This window comes from Triticum urartu, chromosome 7A, assembly GCF_056163025.1.
Source record: "Triticum urartu cultivar PI428250 chromosome 7A, HENAU_Tu73, whole genome shotgun sequence".
In the NCBI taxonomy this organism is placed as follows: domain Eukaryota; kingdom Viridiplantae; phylum Streptophyta; class Magnoliopsida; order Poales; family Poaceae; genus Triticum; species Triticum urartu.
Genome location: NC_141879.1, coordinates 731,947,458 through 731,960,423, shown reverse-complemented (window position 1 = coordinate 731,960,423; position 12,966 = coordinate 731,947,458). Strand labels below are relative to the sequence as shown.

The 12,966-nt window shown below is 44.5% G+C and overlaps 1 long non-coding RNA gene across 1 annotated transcript; it reads right to left on the bottom strand.

The window, feature by feature from the left end:
- Positions 1-825: 825 nt before the first annotated feature.
- On the bottom strand, positions 826-4,009 carry LOC147962398 (uncharacterized). The gene is made up of 3 exons (XR_015612190.1): positions 3,952-4,009; positions 3,718-3,836; positions 826-1,834 (listed from the first exon to the last, which is right to left on the bottom strand). It is a non-coding gene; the product is annotated as an uncharacterized LOC147962398 (long non-coding RNA).
- Positions 4,010-12,966: the final 8,957 nt, after the last annotated feature.

Sequence of the window (12,966 nt, the reverse complement as noted above, 5' to 3'; positions counted from 1 at the left end):
TCATATCTCTACAACCCTAGCGTCACCGAACCTTAAGTGTGTAGACCCTACGGGTTCACGAGACATGTAGACATGACCGGGATGGCTCTCCGGTCAATAACCAACAGCGGGATCTGGATACCCATGTTGGCTCCCACATGCTCCTCGATGATCTTATCGGATGAACCACGATGTCGAGGATTCAAGCAACCCCGTATACAATTCCCTTTGTCAATCGGTACGTTACTTGCCCGAGACTCGATCGTCGGTATCCCAATACCTCGTTCAATCTCGTTACCGGCAAGTCACTTTACTCGTACCGTAATGCATGATCCCGTGACCAGACACTTGGTCACTTTGAGCTCATTGTGATGATGCATTACCGAGTGGGCCCAGAGATACCTCTCCGTTATACGGAGTGACAAATCCTACTCTTGATCCGTGTCAACCCAACAGACACTTTCGGAGATACCCGTAGTATACCTTTATAGTCACCCAGTTACGTTGTGACGTTTGGTACACCCAAATCACTCCTACGGTATCCGGGAGTTACACGATCTCATGGTCTAAGGAAAAGATACTTGACATTGGAAAAACTCTAGCAAACGAACTATACGTTCTTGTGCTATGTTTAGGATTGGGTCTTGTCCATCACATCATTCTCCTAATGATGTGATCTCGTTATCAATGACATCCAATGTCCATAGTCAGGAAACCATGACTATCTGTTGATCAACGAGCTAGTCAACTAGAGGCTTACTGGGGACATGTTGGTGTCTATGTATTCACACATGTATTACGATTTCCGGATAACACGATTATAGCATGAATAAAAGACAATTATCATGAACAAGGAAATATAATAATAATCCTTTTATTATTGCCTCTAGGGTATATTTCCAACAAATAACAAGCAAACTGCCATACATATATACCAACGGTCGTACACACGATAACATAGTTTAGTACAAGCCCAAACTAGAGTACAAACTGCGGCGAAAGATGAAACAACTCATTAGAGGCGTCCGATACTCCTATACATTATTTATCTACGCCTCCGGAATTCGGTAGACACCTTTGCTATAATACCACTACAACCACAGACGATCTCAGAAACCTCCGTAGTAATCCCCGTAGAGATAATCACCGTGGCCTAGAAGCTGAACGTGAGAAAGCGAAAACACAGTAGCCCGGGAGACCTGGGGTCCGTAAGGACATGGATGTGGCCTAGGTCCCATAGCTGATAGAAGAGGTCCACATAGAGGTGGGTTGCCTCCAACATCAGGCCAATCTACATGGGCTGGCAGATGAGTCCGCATTGGGTACAGTAGATCCATATCGCAGTAACCCGTCTGGACTGTGGGTGCAAGCTGTGTCAAAGTTGCCCAATGACGTGCCCGTGTAGCATAGAGCTCCATACGAAGGGCACGGACCTCACGATCCCTATCCTCCAAGAACGGTGCAGTGGTCTGGACCTTCGCTCCTCATGAGCGGAATCTGTATAGACACCACTGTTAAAATCTTCTTCGCCTGAAAGTGAGGCTGGAACATAGCTAAACTCAGTTTTCTGGAGCAGTGCATGGTTAGCTCGAAGTATGGTCATCGTAGAGTAGGCTGCATCCTGAATAGCCATATCAATAGTAACCCCCAGTCCATAAGACCAATGAATAGGCTCTGTGACTCCAGGGTATGAAAGATAAATCCCGACAGTACAAAGATACTGACTCTGGTTAAAGTCCCAACATTGCTCCTCCACTGTGTACTTAGGGTACCAGCAATAACTGGTCTCAAGCATAACACGAACCAGCATAGCCGTATGACCTGATACATTAATGCACCTGGTCAAGTGGACAACCTGATGAAGAGAGCGAGAAGCCATCTCAAGCAGGGAATAATGCAAAGGCATTAGAATTTCTAGAACAAATCGGGCAGCATGACGGCTGAAAATGTTCAAAAAAGAACTTGAAACATCCTACAAAAATGGTAGCATAACTACTCAATATTATAATATTAAGATTTCAAGACCAACTGTTTAACACACCAAAAGTACTTGAAACTGAACCGAGACCCGAACCAACCATTTCTATAAGTCTATAGATTAGTAACACGTGATTTTAATAGAAAGATGAGAAGCCTAGTTTTTAATGCCGGTAGAAAGGAAGAAGGTGACTCAAAATAGAATGCCACGAGAAGAGAAGTAAAAAGAGCCTCACCACTCCTTCCCTATTCAATTCCTTTATATATAACTACTGCATTTCTAGAGTCAATATCAACCAGTTTTGCTTGGTAATCCTACTGGCAGTTAGACTCAGGAGAGAGCAAGGGGCAAATGGGCAGTCGGCTTGATCAGGATAACCACGGGGATATCCTTCGCGTCGTCGTGCTGGACTGGGGGCGCAGGCAGGTTGGTGGCGTGGTGCGCCGAGCATGCGCGCGCGTTGGGCACGCGCCCGCGTCCTTCTGGCGCGATGGAGACAACGACTGGCATGGCGAGCTGTGCCGGGCCGGCTCAGGTAAGTGGCCCAACAAACTTCCTCTCTATCTCTCTCTCCTTTATTTCTTTATGTTTTCTAATTTTCTTTTTCCATTTTTGATTTAGTAAAAATACTAAATCATTTTCAAAACTCCCAAAAATATTTGTGGGCACTATTTGGATTATTCCAAAAGCCCTCAACTAGTTTCAGAATTATTAGAGCATTTAAAATATTTATAGTAATTAAATTCCCTAATTCAAATACTTTATGATTTAATTCAAAAATCCTGAAATGCCCTAGAAAAATGTGCACCATTTTTGGCAGAGCTTTTCACCCTTTTCAGAAATGATAAACTTTTCTAAAAGGCATTTTGGGTTCATTAAAAATATGTAGTTGATCCTAGTATTTCAAAGTGGTGCTAGGGTTTGTTGGATCCCCATTTCATATTTAAACAAGATGACATGCAAGGCTAACCCAAGTGCAATGCTAAACTAGGGTTGTGACAACTGGTCCGTGCGCGCCCTTATCTAGAGAGCGAGTGATTTTTTTTTCCGATTGTCTCATTGCATTCATGCATCTAAAAACTGGGGCAAATTTAGAACTTCATCCAAACTTAGTGAAAACTTAGTAGTTGTTCTCAAATGCAAAATTGAACATGACATTTGCTCTTTTTATGAAGACGACTGGCAGCTGGGCCGCATAGTGCTAGGCCTGCTGGGCAGTCTTCTCTCTCTTAGCCTTTCTCCTTTTGTTTTTATTTTCTAATTTGTTTCAATCAGTTTGATGTGATTTGAACCTCAAATCATCTTTTAACCTTCTAAAATAATATGTATACTCCATATGGACAAGTCTAGAAATTCTGATATATGCAGTAGTTAATATGGACGTGTCCAAAGTTACACACCATATTTCAGAATTTCCAGATTTTGATTTATTTTGTAGAGAATATAAATTCAAACCAAATAGATAATTGATTTAATCCAAGGCCCAAAATAAATCCTCTTAAAGCTCCAATTTTTTGGGGGTCCGTTTTAAAGAAATTTTAAGGCTTTGGAAATTCTCGCAATTGAAGATTAAAGATATTTAAGCATGATGCACGCATGCATAACCAACTCTAATACATTACAAGTAGATAACGATGTGACACTAGGCGCACACAGAGTCATAGACACACATGTTTCTGAGCCAGTCCATAAAGAAAAGTTGATGTTCACGCACATAGGTAATAACACATGAATATTGTACTGAGATGGATTTTTTTTACCGTCAAGTCACGAAGTCGCTGTCAGTCCAGATCTTCTAACGAGAAGATACACTGTACGGAAGCCTGCCGCATCCTCAAGATGATCGATCCGCATCTCCTCTGGGTGCGTGTGGAGCTGCCTGAAAAACCATACGTCGAAGTGCTGTTTTTCACGGTATGCTCGAAGCAAGGCACGCACAAGCACACACAAAGACGAAGCAATCATGCAGCTCAAGAAGAAAGAAGAAGACCTACCGTCCGGCGTCCGCACGCATCGAACATGTATACCGTAGCTGGACAATACACTCGGAACATTGCAGTAGAGGATAATGCTACTTGTAGGAAGGCACTGGACCAACGCGACGGCGCGTGTCTCGGCATGCAGTGCCACACGTTTGGGTCCTTGGACACGCAGGAGACTGCGTGTATGTTGATGTCCAGTGACTCACGTGCAGCAGAAAGCTCCACGCCCATGCAAACAGACACGCTATAACCGCATCCAAACCTGCCCACACTGTCAGCCCCGGTAACAGCACAATCTGTGGCCAGACTCACCGCACCTGAACCTGCAGCGGGAGATAAAAGTCTGAAATAAGCCCTAAATTCGTGCTCTCAATCTGAACCAAACCCTGACCTCGAAACCCCTGAAATTGAAACCATGTACTCTCAAATCTCAGTCTAATTCCGGTTCATTTCTGCTAAGTGCTCCTTTAGCGCACCTGAAGTAACATAATCCTGGACGGGATCCCACAATGCTTTCACTGAGTATACAGGCACTTTGTCTTACTCTCCTGTGACATATTCATCTTTCTCATTCACCCTGTCTCTCTCTCCTATGACAGATTCAGCCCTCCCCTTGTCGTGGTCGTTGACGTCGTGCTCCTCCTCTGTCTTTCCCCGCCATGCTCCTTCTCGAGCTCCTCCTGCGGTTTTTACTGCGCCATGGTCACCGACTCTCCAGCGGCGCAAGAGCAGCCTGCTTGTCCGGTCGTAGGTCGTGCCGCACCAGTCGTAGCTGTTGATGACCGTGTCCGGCATGTGCCGCGCGGCCAACAGGAGCGGGCTGAGAGGCATCGTGCCCGACCAGACGAACGCCGCATGCCGGCACAGCTACATGACTCAGCACTTTCCAGCACTCCTATGCACGGCTACTGCAGTACGTGCACGGGCACCACGCCACCTTGCCCTCAGAATCGCACGCGTGCTTACGCCGCCCACAGCTATACTCAGCAAACTAATTGCTCATGCCTGGCCGAGGTCATGGAGTAATACCACGTCGAGTTGACGCTTACAACATATAAGGATGAGTTTGGTAGCCTGTATTAGGCTCAGTTCTTTTGCCAACATATAAGAATTTTTGAGCTCCATTTGTTTTATAATGCTATCCAGTTAGGGTCTAATTAGATGAGATTGTAAAATAAATGGGGCTCAAAGATTCTGGGAAAAGTTGGGTAAGGGTCGGATTCTGGGAGAATCCTCAGATTCTAGCAAAAGAACTGGGCCTTAGGCGGAGCCAGGTCTGCCCGAAATATGTTTTAACTGTTTGGTTGCCTAGGTCGCATTAAAAAACGACCTGCATCTCTACTCTCTATCTCTACCTAATATTAAAGGAAGAACTGTTTATCCACCTTTTTTGTCATCAGGTATTTTTTCGTACGTTTTGTACGTCCAAATCGTCCGTCATCCCGCCTATCCAATTTACACACGTCATCAAAAAAAAAAGTGGGAGTCAAGATTCTAACCCAGGCCATAGCCTAAACAATCGCTATGCACAACCAGCTCTACTAGCACTTGTTGACGTAAAATTGCAAGATACATACTTTATATCAAATGTTCTACCCGCTTGGGCCTGAGCCCGCTGCTCTATGGCCCAAGTAAATCCACGAAAACTGGGGCAGAGCCTACGGGTGTTTCAAAAGCTACGATCCACCAAACTACAACATGATTTTATGTAAAATAAAAGATTTGTTGTTCTTTTTTTTGAGTGGAAAATATTTGTTCTTCTATTAGATAGTCCCAACTCACCTCCTTGCATATCATTCCACCAATTTATATACTCCCTCCGTTTAGGTGAGTAAGTCACCTTGGGAGTAGCAGCGCGACCTAGGTAAATTTAGATTGGGCGATGAGGAGCACCGGGACGAGCTAAACTTCCAATCACAGCACGGGGACAATGGGAAGCAAAATCAGCATTTAATCCCATTCCTTTTCAGCTCTCCATGCAGGCCCACGTACTCCCTAATCAATGCATGCATGCAAAACCGTCTGCAATCTCTTCCCTAATCAACGCATAGCCGTAATGCATGCAGTGGTTTCCACAGGGAGGAGAACGAGACAGGGGAGGGAAACGAGCAGGAAAGAGAGCGCTCGTGAATGAGCCTAGGAGGGGATCGAGAAGAATTCAATGTTACACGCCTTATGGTTTTGGGAAAATTTGGATTTTGTAAGGTGACTTACTCACCTAGACGGAGGAAGTATGTTTTGTGATCCAAAATTAATAAGACACCTCAACAATCATAGCAAAAGCCCCTAGGAAGGAATACAAGAAGGAAATCCGGCCTTGCCTCGGGAAGGAAAGAAAATAAAAGGAGTAAATTCAGCCTTTTGCCTCTCAGGAGAAGGAAAAGAATCAAAAGAAGGAATAAAGTTCGCCTTGCCTTTGGAAGGAAAGGAATTAAAAGTGGAATTAAAAGAACTTGCCTCGGAAAGAAAAGGAATCTCTACTCCTAATGGAGCAGTTGGTAGTCTCGCTTCCAGATTTTTTTTGTCCCATCTCTCATGGTTTTCTTTGGTACCTCGTCCCATCTCACACTGAGCCGTCACGAACCAAAAAAACCGCGTACCGAATCCCCACCCGCCCTCACGCATTCCAGGGCCTGACCTCCGATCGCACCCAAGACAATCCAGCGAAAAAACCTACGAAAATTAACCAGCGAAAAAAAAACCTGTTGGAGGAGTTGGTAGTCCGGTACAGTTTATTTTCAACACTTTCCTAATGACAAAAGATCACGGATCTAACTTTGCTACCTTAGCCAAATCAACGAATCTCTCTCATTAATGCAATTTGCTTTAGGAAACAAATAATAGATTTTTTTCCTCCTTAGCCAAATCAACGGATCTCTGCAATTTGCTTTACCAAACAAATAATAGATTCTTTCCTACCTTAGCCAAATCAACGAATCTCTCTCATTAATGCAATTTGCTTTAGGAAACAAATAATAGATTCTTTCCTACCTTAGCCAAATCAAAGGATCTCTCCCATTAATGCAATTTATTTAGCAAACAAATAATAGATTCTTTCCTACCTTAGCCAAATCAACGGATCTCTCTCATTAATGCAATTTGCTTTAGGAAACAAATAATAGATTTTCAGGAAACAAATAATCTCTAATCTCTATCTCTAATATCTAATTCTCTAATTATTATTATTATTATTATTATTAATTAATACTCCCTCCGTTCCTTGATACAAGGTGTATAGTTTTTTGAGAAAAAAACCAAAATATAAGGTGTATTGCGTTGCACCACTCGTTTGGATATTATTTTTAGGGATTTGATTACATTTCCTTATATCAAGCAACCTCCTCTATTTTCTCATGTCAATTAGTCAGGTGAAATCTCGCCCAAAACTTGTGAAATTTTCCCTCCATATGCGTTCTTTAATTTCCGTGCCAAAAACTATACACCCTATATTTAGGAACGGTGGGAGTAATACCTAAAAGAAACGCAGCGTTCTGTTTCCCGTCTTACGTCGTCAAACCCTTCGTCGAGCCTCCCTCCCGTGCGCTGTTGGTTTTCCCTGCGTATGTTCCACCCCAAATGTGATTCGTTCTTCTTAATTACATGATCCCACCGCCATGCGATCCGGCGAAAGAACCAGCAAAACCGTCATACCCACGCACGCAAGCAACGAAAAATCCACACAAGTCGTGTCTCCTCCTACCTGTTCAAACCCTAGCCGCCCCTTCCCAGTTGACGCCGCTAGCGAGTAGCGCATAGCACAGGCACCAGTGCGGCCCTTCCGCGGTGCCCCTTGATCTCGCAATGAAACAGCTCGTTGGCATCGACGACGAGCCGGTGCGTCCGGTGTTGATTCCTGTGGATGGGTCAAGCAGGACAGAGGGCGGTGGATCCGGGACATAGCCATGAAGTCTGCTTCGATGCGTGCCCAGTATTGTCTCATGCGCATGGGTCGATCCTGGATGGCGGGCGATGGATCAAGGACGTACATAGCAGCTTTCACCTACGCAAATGGCTGACTACTCAACCTCCTCTCGGCGGTGGCAGCGGCCAGGTCTGGTTAGCTACCATTTATCTTTAATACATGCCATGAAAGGCGATCAAGAGGAGCAATCATAAGCATGGAGGTGTCCCAGAGCTACGAGCGCCAGTACTGCGACTCTACGTCTGCGAGGCCTTCGCCAAGATCGCCACCCTCTCTTCTCGTGCCTATTTCTATTCGTTGTTGTTAGTTTCGTCTTACATGGTGAGATCTAAGCAGACAAGATGAAGCAGAGGCTCTCTGAGATCCAGTCCGACGTGCATACTAGATTGTGTTTTATGATTTGATCATCCATTCCGCTGCCTTACATACTGCCTTTGGGACATTTGGCAGGTGGAGGCTTCATTTTGGATGTTGGTGAAAGTGTGATTTCTGGAAGCTCTGTATATTAACTTCATGATCTGCTCTTGATTTCCTTCTTGGGGACTAGATTTGAAGATTTGCCAGCTACACCATCTAAAAATCAGCCTGCTGATCCGAGTACATTGCTACTCGGCCTTGCGTTCAATTGAATTTTTCTGAGATCAACTCTTCTGAAACTTCAAAACGAGTAGTCCTCGTATTTTGAGGTTGCTACTTGCACACTGTTCATCTTTCTGTCAATTTTGTTCCATTATTTTGCACTCTATCTGCCAATTTGATTGCATGGTATAGGGTGCGATGGTGGCGTGGGCGCCGCACGGGGTAGGAGTGTTGGGGAACGTAGCAGAAATTCAAAATTTTCCTACGTGTCGCCAAGATCTATCTATGGAGAGACCAGCAACGAGGGGAAGAAGAGTGCATCTACATACCCTTGTAGATCGCTAAGCGGAAGCGTTCAAGAGAACGGGGTTGAAGGAGTCGTACTCGTCGTGATCCAAATCACCAGAGATCCTAGTGCCAAACGGACGGCACCTCTGCGTTCAACACACGTACAGCCCGGTGACGTCTCCCATGCCTTGATCCAGCAAGGAGAGAGGGAGAGGTTGAGGAAGAGCTCCATCAGCATGACGGCGTGGTGGTGGTGGAGCTCGTGGTTCTCCGACAGGGCTTCGCCAAGCACCATGAAGGAGGAGGAGAAGGTAGGAGGAGGGAGGGCTGCGCCAGGGAAGAGGTCACGGCTGCCCTCCCACCCCTCCAGTATATATAGGGGCAAGGGGAGAGGGGGAGGAGCCCTAGGGTTTCCCCTAGGGGGCGGCGGCTAGGCAGATTGGATCTCCCTAGGGAAAATCCTAGGGAGACTTGCCCCCCAAGCCAAGCAGGTGGAGGCTTGCCTCCCAAGCCAGGTGGAGGCGCCCCAACCTCTCCAAGTAACGTGGGAAAGGGTGTGGGGGGCGCACCAACCCTTAGTGAGCTGGTTTGCCCCTTCCCCTTTGGCCCACGAGGCCCTCCAACACTTGCCGAGGCTCCCGAAACACCTTTCGGTCATGCTGGCCATAGCCTGGTACCTCCGGAACACTTCCGGACTCCAATACCCTTCGTCCAATATATCGATCTTCACCGCCGGACCATTCCGGAACTCCTCGTGACGTCCAGGATCTCATCCGGGACTCGGAACTACCTTCAGTAACCACATACTATTTCCCATAACAACTCTAGCGTCACCGAACCTTAAGTGTGCAGACCCTACGGGTTCGAAAACCATGCAGACATGACCGAGACACCTCTCCGGCCAATAACCAATAGCGGGATCTGGATACCCATAGTGGCTCCCACATGTTCCACGATGATCTCATCGGATGAACCACGATGTCAAGGATTCAATCAATCCCGTATTCAATTCCCTTTGTCTACCGGTATAGTACTTGCCCGAGATTCGATCGTCGGTATCTCGATACCTTGTTCAATCTCGTTACCGGCAAGTCTCTTTACTCGTTCCGTAACACATCATCCCGTGATCAACTCCTTTATCACATTGTGCACATTATGATGATGTCCTACCGAGTGGGCCCAGAGATACCTCTCCGTCACACGGAGTGACAAATCCCAGTCTCGATTCATGCCAACCCAACAGACACTTTCGGAGATACCCGTAGTGCACCTTTATAGCCACCCAGTAACGTTGTGACGTTTGGCACACCCAAAGTATGCCTACGGTATCCGGGAGTTTCACAATCTCATGGTCTAAGGAAATGATACTTGACATTAGAAAAGCTTTAGCATACGAACTACACGATCTTGTGCTAGGCTTAGGATTGGGTCTTGTCCATCACATCATTCTCCTAATGATGTGATCCCGTTATCATTGACATCCAATGTCCATGGTCAGGAAACCATAACCATCTATTGATCAACGAGCTAGTCAACTAGAGGCTTACTAGGGACATGGTGTTGTCTATGTATCCACACATGTATCTGAGTTTCCTATCAATACAATTCTAGCATGGATAAAAAACGATTATCATGAACAAGGAAATATAATAATAACTAATTTATTATTGCCTCTAGGGCGTATTTCCAACAGTCTCCCACTTGCACTAGAGTCAATAATCTAGTTCACATCGCCATGTGATTAACACTCACAGGTCACATCGCCATGTGACGAACATCCAAAGAGTTTACTAGAGTCAATAATCTAGTTCACATCACTATGTGATTAACACTCAATGAGTTCTGGGTTTGATCATGTTGCTTGTGAGAGAGGTTTTAGTCAACGGGTCTGCAACATTCAGATCCGTATGTACTTCGCAAATCTCTACGCTATATTTGGAGCCATTTCAAATAACTTTTCTACTTGGAGTTATTCCAAATTGTTGCTCCATTATACGTATCCGGTATCTCTACTCAGAGCTATCCGGATAGATGTTAAGCTTGCATCGACGTAACTCTTTACATCGAACTCTTTATCACCTCCATAACCGAGAAACATATCCTTATTCCTCTAAGGATAATTTTGACCGCTATCTTGTGATCTACTTCTAGATCACCTTTGTACCCTCTTGCCAGACATGTGGCAAGGCACACATCAGGTGCGATACTCAGCATGGCATACCGTATAGAGCCTATGACAAAAGCACAGGGGATGACCTTCGTCCTTCCTCTTTCTTCTGCCGTGGTCGAGCTTTAACTTCATACCTTACAACTCAGGCAAGAACTCCTTCTTTGACTGATCCATCTTGAACACCTTCAAGATCATGTCAAGGTATGTGCTCATTTGAAAGTACTATTGAGCGTTTTGATCTATGCTTATAGATCTTAATGCTCAATACTCAAGTAGCTTAATCCAGGTTTTCCATTGAAAAACACTTTTCAAATAACTCTGCATGCTTTCCAGAAATTCTACATCATTTCCGATCAACAATATGTTAACAACATATACTCATCGGAAATTCTATAGTGCTCCCACTCACTTCTTTGGAAATACAAGTTTCTCATAAACTTTGTATAAACCCAAAACCTTTGATCATCATCAAAGCGTATATTCCAACTCCGAGATGCTTACTCCAGTCCTTAGAAGGATTGCTAGAGCTTTGCATACTTATTAGCATCTTTCAGGATTGACAAAACCTTCCGGTTGTACAACCTTTCCTCAAAAAAACGTCGAGGAAACAATGTTTTGACATCCTATCTGCAAGATTTCATAAATAATGCAGTAATAGCTAATATAATTCCAACAGACTCTTAGCATCGCTACGAGTGAGAAAGTCTCATCGTAGTCAACTCCTTGAACTTGTCGGAAAACATCTTAACGACAAGTCGAGCTTTCTTAATGGTGATACTTACCATCATTGTCCGTCTTCCTTTTAAAATCCATCTGTACTCAACAGCCTCACGACCATCGAGCCGTTCTACCAAAGTCTACACTTTGTTTTCATACATGGATCCTCTCTCGGATTTTATGGCCTCGAGCCATTCATCGGAATCCGGGCCCACCATCGCTTCTGCATAGCTCGTAGGTTCATTGTTGTCTAGCAACATGACTTCCAAGACAGGATTACGTACCATTCTGAAGTAGTATGCATCCTTGTCGTCCTACGAGGTTTGGGAGTGACTTGATCTGAAGTCTCATGATCACTATCATAAGCTTCCACTTCAATTGGTGTAGGTGCCATAGGAACAACTCTTTGTGCCCTGCTATACACTAGTTGAAGTGACGGTTCAATAACCTCATCAAGTCTCCACCATCCTCCCACTCAATTCTTTCGAGAGAAACTTTTTCTCGAGAAAGGACCCTATTCTAGAAACAATCCCTATTGCTTTCCGATCTGAGACAGGAGGTATACCCAACTGTTTTAGGTATTCTATGAAGATGCATTCATCCGCTTTGGGTTCGAGCTTATCAGCCTGAAACTTTTTCACATAAGCGTCGTAGCCCCAAACCTTTTAACAAATGACAGCTTAGGTTTCTCTAAACCATAGTTCATACGGTGTCATCTCATCGGAATCACGTGGTGCCCTATTTAAAGTGAATGTGGTTGTCTCTAATGCCTAACCCATAAACTATCGTGGTAATTCGATAAGAGACATCATGGTATGCATCATATCCAATAGGGTGCAGTTATGATGTTCGGACACACCATCACACTATGGTGTTCCAGGCTGTATTAGTTGTGAAACAATTTCCACAATGTCTTAATTCTGTGCCAAACTCGTAATTAAGATATTCATCTCTATGATCATATCATAGATCTTTTATCCTCTTGTCACGACGATCTTTCAACTTCACCCTGAAATTACTTGAACCTTTCAATAATTCAGACTCGTGACTCATCAAGTAAATATACTCAACATCTACTCAAATCATCTGTGAAGTAAGAACATAACGATATCCACTACACGCCTTAGCACTCATTGGACTGCACACATCAAAATGTATTACTTCCAACAAGTTGCTTTCTAGTTCCATTTTACTGAAACCGAGGCTTTCAGTCATCTTGCCCATGTGGTATGATTTGCATGTCTCAAGTGATTCAAAATCAAGTGAGTCCAAATGGTCCATTTGAATGGAGTTTCTTCATGCATATACACCAATAGACATGGTTCGCATGTCTCAAACTTTTCAAAAACGA